The sequence below is a fragment of the Dipteris shenzhenensis genome, chromosome 11 (genome assembly GCF_047967505.1).
Source record: "Dipteris shenzhenensis isolate YYH24624 ecotype China chromosome 11, Dip_SZ_1.0, whole genome shotgun sequence".
Taxonomy (NCBI): Eukaryota; Viridiplantae; Streptophyta; class Polypodiopsida; order Gleicheniales; family Dipteridaceae; genus Dipteris; species Dipteris shenzhenensis.
The window spans coordinates 3853329-3870384 of record NC_141606.1 but is presented as its reverse complement, the minus strand read 5'-3'; the positions used below and the strand labels follow the sequence as shown (position 1 = coordinate 3870384).

Genomic DNA, 17056 nt, shown 5'->3' with positions numbered 1-17056 from the left:
GAAATATCACCAAAACTCATGTCTCAAAGCATCTGACTCATGTGCATATTCTATGCATCCATATGAGCAAATCTCGCCCAAAAGAAAATGCCAACTACAATGGCAATCCAAAATGCCAATAAGTGCTAAATGACTCAAGCATAAACACCATCCACTGGCATATGCATTAATAATATCTCATTCAAGAGAGCATAGCACTATCAGTGCATCACTTGCAAGGTGTCAAAGTTGTCCCTCAGCATAAAATAGCATCCATGTGCAAAGCGTCCATAAAAATAGCATCCCACAAGGCAATTTAGGCCTATCAGCACATCCAATAAGGACTGCAATGCATCCAAATGGCCTATAAATCATCCACTGCAACCCAATGCACACCATGAATGAGCGCACACTGCTCAAACTGCAACCAGAGTGATCTGCATAAGGTATGCTCAAGAAATCATAGTCCCACGGTAATGACCGCTACTGAAAATAGAACCTGAGATGCCTCAAAACATGGGTACCATTGCATAATCGGACTCAGCAAGAAAATCTACAAATATCTCTCTTCTGTCGGAACTCCAAAATCCCAACCGATGAGTGAGAAATGGGAGTCAACACTTATCCACTGCCATGTGGCATAAATCTAAGGTTTCAAAACCTTAGAATGAAAAATGCATAACAGAGAGACGAAATCGAATACACAGAGATCTATAACTCTAAAAATCCTCCACCGAATCGTGTAAGAACTGACAGGTAGGCGTTTTTGGGCGTCCGGAAAGCAATGGGACAGACGGTTTTAGAAACCGTGGTCTCAATCACTGGGTCCAACACACGGACTGAAAAGAGTTTTTGGAAACAGAGCTATTTGTAAACTCCACCGGAGTGTGAATGATGAGCAACATAGAAGTTTTAGGACATCCTGAGTCCACCGGAATTAACAGATCTGCAAATGGTTGCTCTAAACTTGAGTTCCAACACCCAGGTAGAAAAACGCAAAAACTGACACAGTGAGTCAGAAATCCAATGAAATGATCCCAGATCTAAGAATGAAGGTGTTTCCAAGCTCCTGAAGTGAAGTGGACACCAAAAGCAAGCAATAGTTGCCTCTACAAGTTAATACGGAGTCTCGGGAAAAGCTCAAAAAATGACTTTTTCTTTGAAAAACAAAGTGACTTTTCCAAAGGTTCCTCCAAGGTCTCTACACACTCGAATGCAAGTAAAGTCACCCACAAAGCTTCCCACAGAGTTTCTCCTTCCTCCCACAGAGCTGCTCAGCTTCAAGCATTCACGCACACTCAGCTAGATCACCCGGGCTCTGATACCAGTTGAGAGTGCTCTCAACGGAAGCAAGAACGGAAGAGGGAGAGAGAGAAACAGAGAGCCACATAAGTTTTGGTGGGTGCAAAACCACCCTAATCGTCTTTTTCATTCATTTATATATGTGTTTGAGTATTGTACATAACCGGGGTAAAGGCACAGTGACCTTTAACCCCCACACATGGTGGTGCTTTTGCCCACTTGGGTTGCTAGCCGCCACTGAGCCTTGATGGTTGTTGCTCCTACTATGTGTTAGGAAGGCAATGTTGATGTCAATGGAGTCCAGTCGTGAGCCTTGGTGTTGTTGCACTACTGCTTCTAAGTCGGTTGTAAATTTGAGTTGCTCTGAGCTACAGAGAGTGAAATATGTTTGTTTTAGTTTTAAATTTCCATGAGAGATTCATAGGTGGTTCGTTCTCTTATCTTCTAAGTTCTACAAAGTGCTCTGAGAGAGCCTTGGCGCTCTTGCATTCGTTCAAGAAAGTGGGATAAATCAAGCCACAATGTCTAAGGTTTTTCATGACTAAGGTTCATTGGTTTTTTGTAAGCTTTATACCCTGCAATGTTTTTGTAAGAGAGATAGAGGTCATGCTAAGGAAGCAAAGGCCACGTAATTAGCGAGACCTCCAACAAAAAAAAAGACTCTTGCCACCTCCTCCTTCCTTTTACAATTGTTGAATACAAGTGGAGGGTTGATACAAATATGCTTGCCACCTATCCCAAAATTTAAATTCCTCACCCATTGATCTTGCATCAAATCACATTTATTACCTCCTCAAATTTCATGCAAAAGCTCTTGGCCTCATTTTTCCACATAATTCAAGCATCCATCCCTTAGGTTAGGATACAACTTGGATCCTTTTCAATTTTGAATTTGCCTATTGAGAGCTATCAAAAAGACTCTTGCCACCTCCTCCTTCCTTTTGCAATTGTTGAATACAAGTGGAGGGTTGATATAAATATGCTCGCCACTCTCCCAAATTTTAAATCCCTCACCCATTGATCTTGGACCAACTCACATTTATTACCTCCATGGGACCATTTTTGTGGAAGGGTGGCACATCCAAGTACCCTACCACCTCATCCAAATTTTTGGCAAGATGGCACAAACAGCAACAATATATCTTTTTCTACAAAATGGCATTCTCACCCCTTTTGTATCTTTGCATCTAGTTGAGCCTTTTAATGACTTTTTAGATCTGAATGTGGAGCTAAGCAAGTCATGCATCTCATCCAACTTATCCAATTGCAAAAATTGGGGTTTAGATTCCTTGCCTTCAAGAATCCACTTATTATCTATTAAGCTTAAAGTGGGATCTCAACCTCTATAGATAGTACCAATTCAATCCCTTATACCAACTCAAAGGAGGTGTAACTAGTAGTAGAAGTTTTATGAGTGATATTGTAGGCCCACATGGATTTGATAACTTTTTGGTACCACTAGCTTTGATGTCCAACATGAAGCTTCCCAATAGATTTAGAAAATATACCATTCGTATGCTCTACTTGACCATTTGAAGTTGGATAGAAAACATTGGACATGTGGTGCTTTACATTCACTCAATCATCAACAACTTCTTTGAGAAAGTTGGATACAATCTCCATAAGACTCAAAAATTGCATGCATATGTGATAAAGATAAATCACACAACATTCTCCCATTTGCAATAGGTACAACTCACACTTCAGCCCATTAGTGACATACTAATTGGCTATAAGAATATACGTTTTCCTTTGAGGAGTCACAAGAAGTGGCCATACAAATCAATTCCCCATTTTTGAAAGGCTAAATGGAAAAAAGTAGATGATGTTGGCTAGGCCCAACAAATCCTTCTCTCAAAGAACTTGAAAAAGTCACAAGTTCTCCAACATGTTTCTACATCTTTGAACATGCAAGGATAATAAAATCTTCATGTGAAATCACTGTCGGAGTATATTCAGTAGCATAATGCCCTCCTCCAAATTTGTCATGATAATGCATCAAAAATTATGAGCCTTGTTTGAAGTAATACTGCATCTTAGTAGCTCATCAATGCCTTGGTGATATGAGCTTCCATTAAACAAGATAGAGTGTCTCCTATCCTTATCTTTTTTCATTCATGGTTGGTGCTTCTAAGTGGGAAAAGAAAAACTAGCCTAAAATTTTAGGACACTTCCATACAATCGATAATAGACAATAATCGTCGATCCAAGGCTAAATTTTTCAATACAACACACAATGGAAGTACATATTTTATCCACTTCAAAATGGAAATTTATAATACAAAACACAGGGGAAATGCATGCTTATCCACTTCAGAGTAGCATTGTTCTATGTCAAGCATGATGCTTAAACTCTATATTCTCCTTACTATAAGAGAATGAAAAATGCTTTGGGCCCATCTGAGTTGTGAAGAATGGTTTTGCAAAAGAAATTGCATCCTTGATTTGATTGGAACAATAATCACATTCTTCAATCCAATGAAAATTTATGCTATCTTTCAACAAAGAACTCATTGAACATGTCATCTAGCATATTGATTAATGAAGTGTAGGTTATAGCCAATAAGATTCAACAAGTATCTTACTTTTCCTTTGGTTGTCACTGGAGAGAGCTTGAGGATGGCCTCAATTTTTTCAAGGTGAGGCAGCCATACCTTCCACCAAAACACTATTCCTTGCACGGCTCTTATGATGCTTTCTTTAGGGCTATGAATTCCATTTTCTTCATCCATTATTTGAAAGGACAATTTGACATTTATGCATTCTAAGAAAACTTCTAGGAAATTACCCAAGTATGGGGAAAATACCATTTACATGAGCCATTGGAAGGTGGCAGGAGTGTTGGTCAGTTCAGATGACATTTTTTCAAGGTCAGGCACCCATACCTTCCATCAAAACACTATTCCTTGCATGGCTCTTATGATGCTTTCTTTAGGGCTACAAATTCCATTTTCTTCATCCATTATTTGAAAGAACAATTTGACCATTTAAGCATATTATTTTCTTTTGAAGAAGATATAAAAATCATCTAAGAGAACTTCTAGGAAATTACCGAAGTATGAGGAAAATACCATTTACATGAGCCATTGGAAGGTGGCAAGAGTGTTGGTGAGTTTGGATGACATTACCTTAAAACAAACGATCACCCAAGGAGTGGTGAAGGTGGTCTTGATGACATCTTTTTTTGTTATCCAAATTTGATAGAAACCCAAATTACCATCACAAAATCTATACATCTCATGACCACTTATTTTCTCTAGAATGATATCTTGCAATGGAAGTGATCTCTCTTAGTATTTGCGTTAGTCAACGTAGACCCACCAATTAATTATGTTATTGGGAGTGACTACCGTTGGGAAAGCTCACTCAATTTATGGATATGGATGACAAGACTTGCTTCTACTAGCTTCAAGACCTCAGCACATAGGACATCTATTTGCAGTTCAAGCATATGAGAAATGTGAAGTGGGAACTCAAAAGAAGTGGTGAAGTATGACCACAATTGGCACAAGAAAGAGATGCACTATGGTAAGACTCAAGGATTTGGGGTTAATTAAGGTTATAAGGTCCCTCAAAGACCTTGTGACATTGAAAGCTATGGACCACCCTAATGCCATCCTCCCTAATCTCATGGCTCATCTAACTACTAAGAAGAATGACATAATTGAATAGACTATTTCTACCAAGAAATCATCCACATAAGCCGGTACCACAACAACCAACCTCATAACCTAATGATCATTATGCTTGTACCCTATCATTTGTCCCATTATAGAAAGTTCCCACCACCCATGTATGGGTTGGTGGATGAACTCGAAAAGGAGATCAACTCTCCTACGTAACAAACCACCCACACTATTGATATTAAAGCAAGAAAAGGAATGCAGAGGGGGTGGGTGAATCTATCCATGCTAATGAAGTAGCCCAAAAAAGGGGAAGACAACGAGAAGTATGAATGCATATGTTATGGTTGAAAGGGAAAAGGGAAAGTAGGCAAGAGATTACACAAATACACGCAGCCAAATCGGTTCCCAATTGGCAACAAAAAGAAAAGCAATACATGGCTCGAGAAGAAGAAGAGAAATGGTAGCACAAGAAGAGAACAAGAAAAAGATGGACAAAGAAGAACATTGCCATCAACAGGAGGAACAAAGGAAATAGGAGGTAGAAGTTGAACTAAACAATCTAGAAGGCACCATACCAATAGAAGGAACTTCCAAGAGATGAAGAAGAAAGATCCCTTTAGGTTGATGCATGGTAGACACATTCATGAGGATCATGCAATAGTAGGGCAACAATCTACCTATACTTCCCCTGATACTTTCAAATGGCAGGAGGAGGACATGGAAATATTGTAGGCAAAGTTGTTGACCATGGAGCTACTAGAAAGAAGAGCCTGATAGAATAGAGATGCAATAATCAAAAAGAACCAATATCTATAAGCAAACTACACATCATCATCATATGTTTGAAGCAACAAGTAGGGAGGCAAAACGACTAACCATTGGGATCTAGCAAACTTGAAGCTTGCTAGAGTAGTCAAGAGAGAACTTTCCCTTAAGCATGCACTTTGGTTGTGCTCCACCCTCTGTGGTTGAGCTTCCAATTGTTCACCTCTTTTCGATTCAAGAGAGCCTCATTTCTTTCTCAAGCCATCTATTTTTGGATGTTGCAAGTTGAGTTGGAGTTATACAAGTTGCAAGAGGCTTTAGGAAACACCAAAGGTTGCAAGTGCGCAGTGCCAATCGGCACTGTCTTGTCTTGTGTATGGAGACATTCCTTAATCTTGTTAGTTGTCTTCCTTAATCTTATTACATGTGGATCCATTCCCCTCTTTTTCTTCCTTAATCTTATTATTTGCCTTCTCTCACGTGTGGAGTAGTTCGTATCTTTCTCTTCTTGTCTTATTAGTTCAAGATTCTTGCTTGGACATGATACTCAAGGCAAGGCCATACCAAGTGGATCAAGATGTGGCCAACTCACTGGGGCAATGTTGTGTCAAACCAAGTCCCCTCGAGTGAAGCCATGTTCGATAAATCTAGGTCATGACCCAAATCCAATAAATATGGAACAAACTTATCCAAACCAATCTAGTCAAATAGTGCCAACTCAACTTGGACACAACCAACTCAACTAGAACAAAGCACGCTCAACCTAGGCAAATCCAACTCAACTTACCCTAGACAAGCCATCCAACTCACCCTAGATAAGCAAATGAAGCCAATCCATTTAAACCAACCCTACTTAGAATTCCAAGCTTGATCAAGTCAATTCATTTCAAGAAAACTTATTTATGTAATGTCAAATTAATTTCCATCTGGTCAATCAAATTGGGCTTGGCCAAGCTAATCCAAGAATCAATTGGTATTGGTGCAAGGACATCATGATAATTGTGAAGAAAACAAAGCAACAATTACAAGCTTTATAAGGAGGACAGCCAAAACCATCTGCAGGTGCACCAACCCTAACCACTTCACTATCTCAATAAAGACAAGATGGGTAGTGGGGGAAGAGCTAGATCACTGGAACAAAATGGAATAGCCTCTAAGAACATATAATAAAACAACAAAATGGAGAATTCTCCAAGGCCAAGAAAGGATATATGATTATCAAAATGATCCCCAAAAAGTACCAAAAGGATCACCAAATGCCTAAAATGATGATGCCCAAACTCCAACATTAGGGAAAATGAAATCAAGGGGAAAAGGAAGGGAATCCAAACGAGAGTAGACCTCCTCTTTACTACTACCCTTTGTGCTAGAAGATTTCATGATGTAGCTATCATCGATTGGGAGAGGATCCTTGGTCTTTGGAAAGGGTAAGGAAGATGAAGCAGGGGGAAGGGAATCGGAGTCAATGAAGAGGGAAAAGAGGACAGGGGATTGATGTCAAGGTGGAGAGGGGGAAGGAAGGGCTCAAAGAGGAAACAAGAGAAAGATCATGTTTACCTAATGCTTTGTCACGTGTATATGAATACATTTGGCCTTCACATTTTGAAAAGAAGCCTAGATTGCGTGAACTATGAGTAGGGACACGGTGCACAAATTTTAGCCACCCGCTTTAAGGTGTGGTAGAGAGGAGGAAAGCCCAAGAGAGAAGGGATGAGGAGGGGCACCAAAGGGGCAAAGGGGGTTGAAGATGACGTGGGGGGGAGAAGAGGATCAAGGATAAAGGTCTTAAGAAGTGGTTGGGGCCGCAAAGGAGATGTGGAAACAAGATGAGGTTCGGGGGACGAGGACAAGATTGGGAGATGTTGGAGGTGCAACGAGAGTGTAAGGGTGGAGGGTGAAGGGTTACCTAGGTGTTCTTGTAAAGAGATTTGAATGTGGCAACCTCCATAGCTGAGTGAAAGGGTTAAAAGCATCCCTTCATTAAGAAGTTGGCAAGGATAAGAAGGGCATGTAGATGAGTGGGAGCACTCATGTCCCTAAACTTCTTGGTGATGGATTTGAGGTGTTCATGGTAGTGGAGAGAAGGTGATCATAAGAAACATTGCAAGAGTGAGAGGTGAGGAAGCTAGAAAGGTCAGCAACCAACCTAATCACAACCTTTTAGTCATTTGTTTTGACTATGTAACTAGTGAGGGAGGTAAGAGAGGTAAGTGGGGGAAAATCAACTCTATATCTAGAGGTAGCGAGGAGGAGGAAACATGTTACATGAGGGCCAAAGTAGGGGTTCAAGCAAGGGGTGGCCCGTGGTGTGGTGGGAAACGGGGTAGGAGAGGAGGGGGGGGGGGGCATCAATCTAATAAAGGAGGAGAGGCACTCGATATAAAAATATGCTCCAAGGGGTGGGCAACCTAATCAAGGGAAGTAACATGATAGCAAGAGAGAGAATTAAAAAATAGTGGGGCAGAAAGAGGCAAGTTAGGGGGCATGAGGGAGGATGGAGGGGCCTAGGGGCAGGGGGGTAGGAGCAAGGGAGTAAGAGCAAGGAGATGTGGAAACAAGATGAGGTTCGGGGGGCGAGGACAAGATTGAGAGATGTTGGAGGTGCAACGAGAGTGGAGGGGTGGAGGGTGAAGGGTTCTTGTAAAGAGATTTGAATGTGGCAACCTCCATAGCTGAGTGAAAGGGTAAAAAACATCCCTTCATTAAAGAAGTTGGCAAGGATAAGAAGGGAATGTAAATGAGTGGGAGCACTCGTCCCTAAACTTCTTGGTGATGGATTTGAGGTGTTCGAGGTAGTGGAGAGAAGGTACATTGCGAGAGTGAGAGGTGAGGAAGCTAGAAAGGTCGATAGCCAAACTAACCACAACCTTCTAGTCATTTATTTTGACTATGTAACTAGTGAGGAGGTAATAGAGGTAAGTGGGGGAAGATGAACTCTATATCTAGAGGTAGCGGGGAGGAGGAAACAAGTTACATGAGGGCTACAGTAGGGTTTTGAGTAAGGGGTAGCCTGTGGTGTGCTAGGAGAGAGGAGGGTGGGGAGGTCATCAATTTGGGCATGAGGGAGGATGGAGGGGCCTAGGGGCAAGGGGTAGCAGCAAGGGAGACTAGAGGAAAGGGGCAGTGGGAGAGTGGGGAAGAAGGGGAGGTTAGAATGAGGAGATAGAAGCATGAACAATGGGATAGAAGAGGGAGGCTTTAGGGGTCATGAAGGAGGATTGAGGGGCCCAAGGGCAAGGTGTAGGAGCAAGGGAGAACTAGTGGTAAGACTAGAGGAAACACGGAATGGAGCAATGGGGAAGGAGGGGCGGTTAGAATGGATGAGATTAGGGGCTTGAGAGGATGTGGAGATGTAGGAGAGATTGTGCCCCAACAAGGGTAAGAAGGCAACAATAATGGGCACTACTCTTAACCAGATTTAAATTTAAGAGTTGTAGCAAGCTTAAGTAAGGGAGAGCTTGTGGGTGCCATCTTGTTACCATTGATACTTGATCTTTCTTGAACTACATTGTTACTCTAGAAAGTAAAATTGCTCCTAAAACATGGATCTCATCTTAGGCATTTATGTACTATATGGACATCAGAAGTGCATGTCTAAGCCCACAAGAGCTAAGGAAGTAATAAGTTTACAAGCATATAAGGATAGATAATGGACATGGAGAAATCCACCTATGTATAATAAAATTGAATGCCAAAAGTCAAGGTCCATTTGCAAAGCCCTACATACTAAATTTAAATGAAGGCGCAGCAGCTTAAAAGCGTATGGCTATTGAAAAAGACAAGCCCATTCAAGCTTTGCTTCCATCACAAATGTGATAGAAAAAAATGCGAGTGCATATCATATTATTGTGCGGCACCTTTAAAGATTTGCAAGGACTTAGCATAACAAACAAAAATACCTATTCAAGATTTGATGGGTAAAGAATAAAAATACTTAATTGTAAGGCATTTAATGATGAATGGGCAAACAAGATGACAAGATATAACAAACAAAGACAAGTACCTATTCAAGAATTGATATGTAGATTAGATAACGAAGACACCTTTAAAGGATCTGCAAGGACTTAGCATAACCAACCAAAATACCTATTCAAGATTTGATGGGTAGAGAATAAAAATACTTAATTGTGAGGCATTTAATGATGAATGGTCAAGCATCAATGATGTATGTGTCACGCCCACAAAAGCAATAGAAAATCCACCAAGCACACAAAGAAATACCTTGACTAGATCTAGCAAATTGCCTATTCATTATCTTATGCCATTTGGTTTCAAATAAAAGGATTAGTGGCCACGCTCACATAAATTTATGGATTTAAGACCTTCCTTAGTTACAAATGCCTAGTTGACACACACATTTCTATTAACAAATGCTAAAAGACATCATAGAAGCTTTTCTCTATTTGTGATGCTTATATTGAGATTGATGCAAAGACAATGCTTACTTTCATAACTATGCAATAACTTATGTTGTGAAACTAAAACACTATAGAACCATGTTCTAAAAAGTTTGCTTTAAAACCAACAAGCTACATTGTTTTGAATAATCCTATCCACTTTATGGGACTTTTGACCTCAGAACATAGGCCTCATCTTCTTTTGATAGGCTAAAGTAATCATTGTTTTGCTAATGACTACAATATGCAAGGTTGTTTCAAATTTTAATTTAAAAAAGCATAAGGTACACTTTGGTAACATATCCTATGTAACTTCCATATCAAGACAAGAATTTTTTTTCCTATACAAAGGTGCAAGGGATGTATTGAAATGATCTAAAATCTAACAACACCCTCATTGTAGTCTACACCGCCAAAGACCAAATTTTTCACGAAATGTAAAAACATTCAAGACACACAAAAATTGTTCTAAAGAGCAATACAATGTTGGTGATGCATTGGTATCCTGGGAACACTTTTATAGACTTACCATTTAAGAGTTGTCTCAATTTCTCTTTTGATAGTTTGGCAATCAATGCACTAAAGGGAAACACTTAAAAGGTTGTTTTCTTCAATCTCCTTGTTAATTGTTTCAAAAACTAAGAAATAAATTATCCTCTAGAGAGAGAGAGAGAGAGAGAGAGAGAGAGGCTCCTTGTTAATTGTTTCAAAAACTAAGAAATAAATTATCCTCTAATTGAGAGAGAGAGAGAGAGAGAGAGAGAGAGAGAGAGAGAGAGAGAGAGAGGCAAGGGGAGCACTCTCTTGTTAGAATGCTCAACTTAAAGAGCTCAACCAATGAAGCCAACAAGACTACAACACAATGGCCTAACAAAAGTGACAAAAACACCCTGTCCAATGATGCTCAAAAAATCAGCACAAGATGCAAAAATAAATGGGGCAAACCTCGAGCCTCAGGGTTAAGCGAAGATGCTCACTTAGCGAGTGATTCCATGAATGAGATAAAACGAAAGAGTCATCCCTAGCGTAAAACAAGCTAAAGAGAGGAGATGATCCCAATAATGAGGATGTAGAAGACTTCGCCTTTAAACTATAACTCGCCTTGAATGTGACCATGAAATTTTTTATTAAAAAAAACTAAACCTAGATTTAGCCCTTGGGATCAAAGAAAATGGCAATCACCATGAAATGCAAATACAAACAAGCTAGACAAGCTGCCCTTGAGGTAGGAAAAGATCTAGTAGCTAGGAGAAGACCTAGTGAGTGGCCCCAATTGCACCCAAAGAGCACTCCACAACATGCCCTGCAGGCAAGACCTCACTGAGAGTCCTGACCACACCTCTCAAAGCCCACAAAGGAGGGAGGGGGAAGAAGAGCCCAGGTGCAGCACCAATTAAACTTTTCTTTGTGAAGTGACCTACAAATAGACTTGTTGAAACAAGCAACCAAAACAATCTAGGCTGAGAGGAGATAATGATTGATGGTCTGATCTCAAACTAATGCTTGGTAAATTTTAAACAAGGCGGCGTAGCCCGTTCATTAGTGCACTTAAAAACCCCACTTGGGTGTGAATTAATCATAACATCTTTTCATGTAGGTACCTTAATCACCTGCCTAGGTACAGTCAATAGGTTTCCCATTATTCCCACACAATACGAATTAGCTTGAGATAGCAAGATCAAAAGCAGCCCATTCTCCCACAAAATAGTAGAAACGAATGTAATCACATGAGACAAAAAAATATTGCCTAGTCAGAAATAATAGGAGTACTTTACCAGCATTCTCTCACAATATACACAGACGCCGAGGCCGGGTGCCTCCACAGGACATCCAACCATAAATTTAAGGACATTAGAATGCGATGTTCTCTTGCAATGGCTGCACAAACATAAATAACCATAAGTGTTATTAAAAGCAGAGCACAGCTAATAAACTCCAGTACAGCATAGATTAATTTGCATAAAGTTTTATATGCCTTATTTTACAAGATTACACCACACGTCTTTCAGCAATGTGTCATATCATTGTTCAAGACAGTAAAAACAAGAGCATATGTTCTAGCGATGTTTCCAGTTGAATTACAAGATAACTGCTTTACAAAGACTGTATTTGTAGCCAACCAAATAAGCATCTACAAACAACTTGCATCTATCAAAAACATTTAAGCCCTAGATGAGACCACCCCAAACTATCCAACTTAAAATATAAGACCATAAAACAAACACTTGCAATCATCTACATCAGATCATAAAGACAGGCTGTCAAGACCAGGCTCAGTTTGCTATATTGTCCTATGTCAATTGTACCTTCTAAGCCGCCATGGTCAACGCAAGTGGTTTTTTGCACTGAAAATTTAGGCTCTGCATAGACTGCTTTGTTCCAGTAGAGTGTTTCGCCATGTTTTTCCCCATTGCTTTTAAAGCATTCAAACTATTCTTGGCTCCTACATTGAAAGAAAACACACAATCTCAGCCGTCTTTGATGAGTTTCCTTTCTCCTTTCATTATTCAGTGATATCTTATTATCTTGCCTATCTGCTAAGACCAGCAAGATGATACAACATTTCCCTTAACAAGTTCTTGACATTGCTAAGAAAGCCTCCATTGCCAGATTATCTGAATTTGGAGGGGTTGACAAAAAATCTCAGCTGTCTTTGATGACGTGTCACCCTCTTCCTTCATTATCCAGTGATATCTCATTGATATTTCCTCTCTGAGACCAGCAAGATGATACAAACTAGTAACGTTTCCCATGACAAAATTGTTTTTGACATTGCTAAGAAAGCCTCCATTGCCAGATCATCTGAATTTGGAAAGATCGATACCTAAGGCCAACCTTGCAGTGGCCACACTATGCCTTTCATTAAAAAATATCAGTATTTCCTTTTTACTGTCCTTGGAGAGCAACAAAATCACACTATCCATCTATTCTCATCATACGGAAAGAGGAAAGTAATCTTGTAAAGCCAAATAAAAAGTTTCATGCCAAGACAAATTCTGCCTTCACATATGTGCTTTCCACACGGAAGGTTATGTTGTACCAAAAATTTCAAACACCATTCACTGTGTCGATACCTTGTGCTATGCCAAGAAAAAATTCTACTTCACATATGCACTTTCCACGTGGAAGGTAATCATGTACCAAAAAATTCAAACGCCATTTCCTGTGTAGATATCTAGCTTGTGATATGTCTGGACCAAGAATCACTAGGATATATCTGGACTGAGGACCACTGTTTGACATTTCCTTCAGATAGGTCAAGTTTATTCCCGAAAACATGAAAGCTTCCAAGAATATCCAAGAACTTATACGTTGGACAATTTTCCCAATTTTGGACAGACGAAGAGCAATAGAGAATGAGCTTTTTTTATGCTTTGGGAATGATGTACTGTGTTGTTCAAGGGAAGTTTTCGGGCACTTTCTTTTTCATTCAAAACCCTAACAGAGCCATAAACCAATTTAAGAATCACAATCCACCTATACCAACCAGTGTTACAGTGTCCTGCGACATCCATATTAGAGGCCAAGTAGCACAACAAATGGCCAAGAATCACAATCCACCTATACCAGCCAGTTTTACAGTGTCCTGTTATGTCTATATTACAGTGTACACACGTCAATAGATGGCTATTTCTAGACAAAATACACAGTAGAGATTGCAAACCTAAGGCTCTTGAGTCTGCATTCAAGTCATCCTACTCCAAGAGATTCTAGAAATTCGATAGTATGGTCTTTTATCCATGCTCCATGCCCCAGCTTAGCTGTGTAACACGATAACACTGCTTTTAAAATATGGTAAAAATCTCTCCAGCCTCATTTCCTTGATACATGTCAGCCCTACTCCCTTAGCACTGCAAAAAATAAACATCTACAATCATTGTACCTGCACACAACTATGAAAGAAAACCTGGGAACACACATTGATTCCAAAAATATTCATTCCCAAGCCAATGATCTACACACAATTCTCACCACGTAAAGTGTCCTCCAGAGACAGAATCTGTCTGCTCCATCTTAGCTGTTGATGTGCTCTTCTGGACTCCTCAGTATAGCACTCCCTCATGCTACTGCTCTGGACTCAGCCACACTGCGATTCAGTTGATCTTCATTTCTATAAGCTGCTGAATTGACTTATCTCACCCTACCCCTGCCCAAGACAAGACCTACCAACCTACTCCCCATATGCCAAAGGCCGACATTACCACCTAGAATCACCTGAGATCTCCCGTGATCCCAGAGTTTTTCCTTCACAATTGAGATTCAGCTATTGTCCCGCACAAAAACCCACCACATTGAGCTACCTTTGGGAACTAAACCTGTGTGAACCATAGGATCTGTCAATCTGTCCTCTTCTCAACATAGCAGTTCCGGCTTATCTGTCAATCTGTTCTCTTGGCCTCTTCCCACCATATCAATTTCCAAGCTGGTGCTAGAACTTTTTACATTTAGCCATTATGTAAATATCTCAAGCTCTAAGGCCAAAAACGAAATTCGTATCTGGCTGTTACAGCAAGTTGGGAATAGCTGTCATTTTATTCCAAGGGTACATACTATAATGTAGGAGGCTAGTGGATGATCAGAGCTTCAAGCTACACGGTGGAGAAACCGGAGCTCTAGAGAAGGAGAAAGTACACAAAACGGAATTCACCAGAAGGCTAGGTGCATTTGGGATAGTTAAGAAGGGTGAAGGTCACGTACTCATAACCCAGCCTGTAGGGTCAGCTCAAAGCAGAAAGCTAAAAAGTGAAAAGCAAAAAACAAAAAGGCTAATGAAAGCCAAATTGTGCATAGTAGCAGTTCCACTTCAATTCAGTTAACTGACTCGAATCCTTAGCAATGAATTGAAAACAACTATCATAACTGCAAAAATGGTCTGCACAAAGAAAAAAACTACTGTAGGAACTTAACCTTAGAGGTTCAGAGAGAGATACTGATCCTCATGACCTTCAGCTTGGTGTGCAGCACACAACCACCAAGAGATTGGGGAAATTTTATTGTACGATAACTGACATCTGAGTCATCATGAATCTTTGTGGAGATGATTTATCCTTAGGTTAATTTAAAAGCTTTTTTGAGTAAGTGAGATAATAAGAATTGAGTGAAGAACAACACAAAATTAAAAATAAGTGTCGAATCGCACAATGAGGGGGATCCCACTGTAAATGCAAACTTGCATTCATATCCCAAATTGGTTTCCTCAAACCCCCTTCAATAGAAACGTACCATTTTGTACCGAAGGATGGAGAGTTTCAGGTAACTGTTGGCTTTCTCTGCCTGTAAGTGTTTCCTCCACTAATCATTAAAGCTCGGGGAAGTTACGAGCTCCAATCAGTACAAGTAAAAATTTAACTAGCATGACAAACCACAAGGAGCTCAGTTACAGAGAGGCTGGCCACAGGCACAAGAATGTCCTGGAGGTCACTCAGCTTGCAGAGGAGCACAAATTCAGAGAAGCTGCACAGAGCTGAGGCGAAGCAACAGCAAAAGCACTTAAGAGGTTGGCGCAGCCCAAGTAGGAGGGAAGGCAACAGCACAAGAAGAGCCTTGGGCAGTAAGGCAGAAGGGAGTGTTCTTGTAGGCAGCAATTGGGGGTAACCGAGTGCAAGGGGAAGGGAAATAAGAGTCCAGTCCAAGGCTGTAGACAATAGTTCTTACAGATCACTTTTGTTTCTTCTCAATTGTAAAGTGAAGATAAGCATCCATGTGAGGGGTGTGTCCTCCCATGTGAAGGTCCCTGAATGTGACATATCGTTCGTGGAATTGGTCAATACCACTCCTCTTTTTGGACTCTCACTTTTGTTTCTTCTCAATTGTGAAGTGAAGGTAAGGATCCATGTGAGGGCTGTGTCCTCCCATGTGAAGGTCCCTGAATGTGAAATATCGTTCGTAGAATTGGTCAATTCCACTCCTCTTTTTGGACTCCTTTTATGCTCTCAAGTTTAGGTCTAGCCGATTGTACACGACCATTCCTAGGGCATGAATCCCTTACTAAGTGGGACTAACAAACACGATGAGACTTGGGAATGTGAGAATAGTGAAGTTGTCCATGCGTGAAGAGAAAAAGAGGTGCATTTCATTCCCTTTGACCCTTGTGGTAGGTGACTATGCTTGCTCATGGTTCTGAGGTGCAAAGAGCCTTCCACATGCATTGAACTTGCTTGACTCAAATAGTGAGTGACGTTAATTCATGTGATGAATTCCTTGCCTAGGGATTAGCGAAACAGTTAGTGAGTTAAGTTAATTCAAGTGGTGAAGTCCTTACCAAGAGATGAGCTACGACTCGGGAAACGTGGAAAGACCCCAACACCTTATTTTTCCAAATAAAAGAACTTTCTATAAATATGCTTTGCAAATAGGGATTAGCAATCTGCGAGGGTGCTGACGAGGAGAGCTACTTTGTACCATACTCCTCAAGGTTCTAGCTCACTGCTTGAGGAAAGTGCCAATAGCCAATGTGAACGACTACATAACCAACGAGTCGCATCTTAAACTAAAATACCCACGGGCCAAGACTTGTAGAAACAATGAATAGTGCTCTTCCGAAAGCCCTAGATTTCTATCCCTAGATCGAGTGCGTGGTACATATGATGTTTGTCCATATATTGACAAGAGTGGCAGCAAGTTGAATGCGATATCTCCCCATCACAAGGCTGCCATGCACTACCAAGGTATGCCATGCTATCATGTTAGCTTCTATCCTCAACCACTATCGACTCAGGAGGCCTAGCCTAGCGACCGGTGTTACATCTTGAATATCATGTCATCTCCCCACTAACCAAGTAGTAGGAAATATGATATCTCTATCACTCTCAACCTGGCACCCTTAAGAACATGTAATATACTCTCCCCTTTGCCAAACTTACAGTCTTGTAGTAGGAACCTCTCTCCTTTGCAAACCCACAATCTTGTATTCTTTCTTTACACTCCTTAAAATGCTGTCTGTGAGTTTTCCTACTAACATTCATTGGGGTTGTGAACCTCTTCACC

General features: G+C 40.5%; 1 protein-coding gene across 3 annotated transcripts in view; it reads right to left on the bottom strand.

Annotated features, from left to right (window-relative positions):
• Positions 1 to 11608: 11608 nt before the first annotated feature.
• Positions 11609 to 17056, bottom strand: part of LOC147896503 (transcription factor MYB3R-1-like) — a 36600-nt gene continuing 31152 nt past the window's right edge. The window contains exons 9-10 of one of the 3 annotated variants that reach the window (XR_015541731.1): positions 12376 to 12512; positions 11609 to 11947 (exon numbers count right to left, since the gene is read on the bottom strand). The gene's annotated coding sequence lies outside the window, so the exon portion shown is untranslated. Of the gene's footprint in view, positions 11948 to 12266; positions 12513 to 17056 lie in introns of those variants that run through there. The other 2 variants (XM_087381038.1, XM_087381040.1) reach the window with 2 other exon arrangements.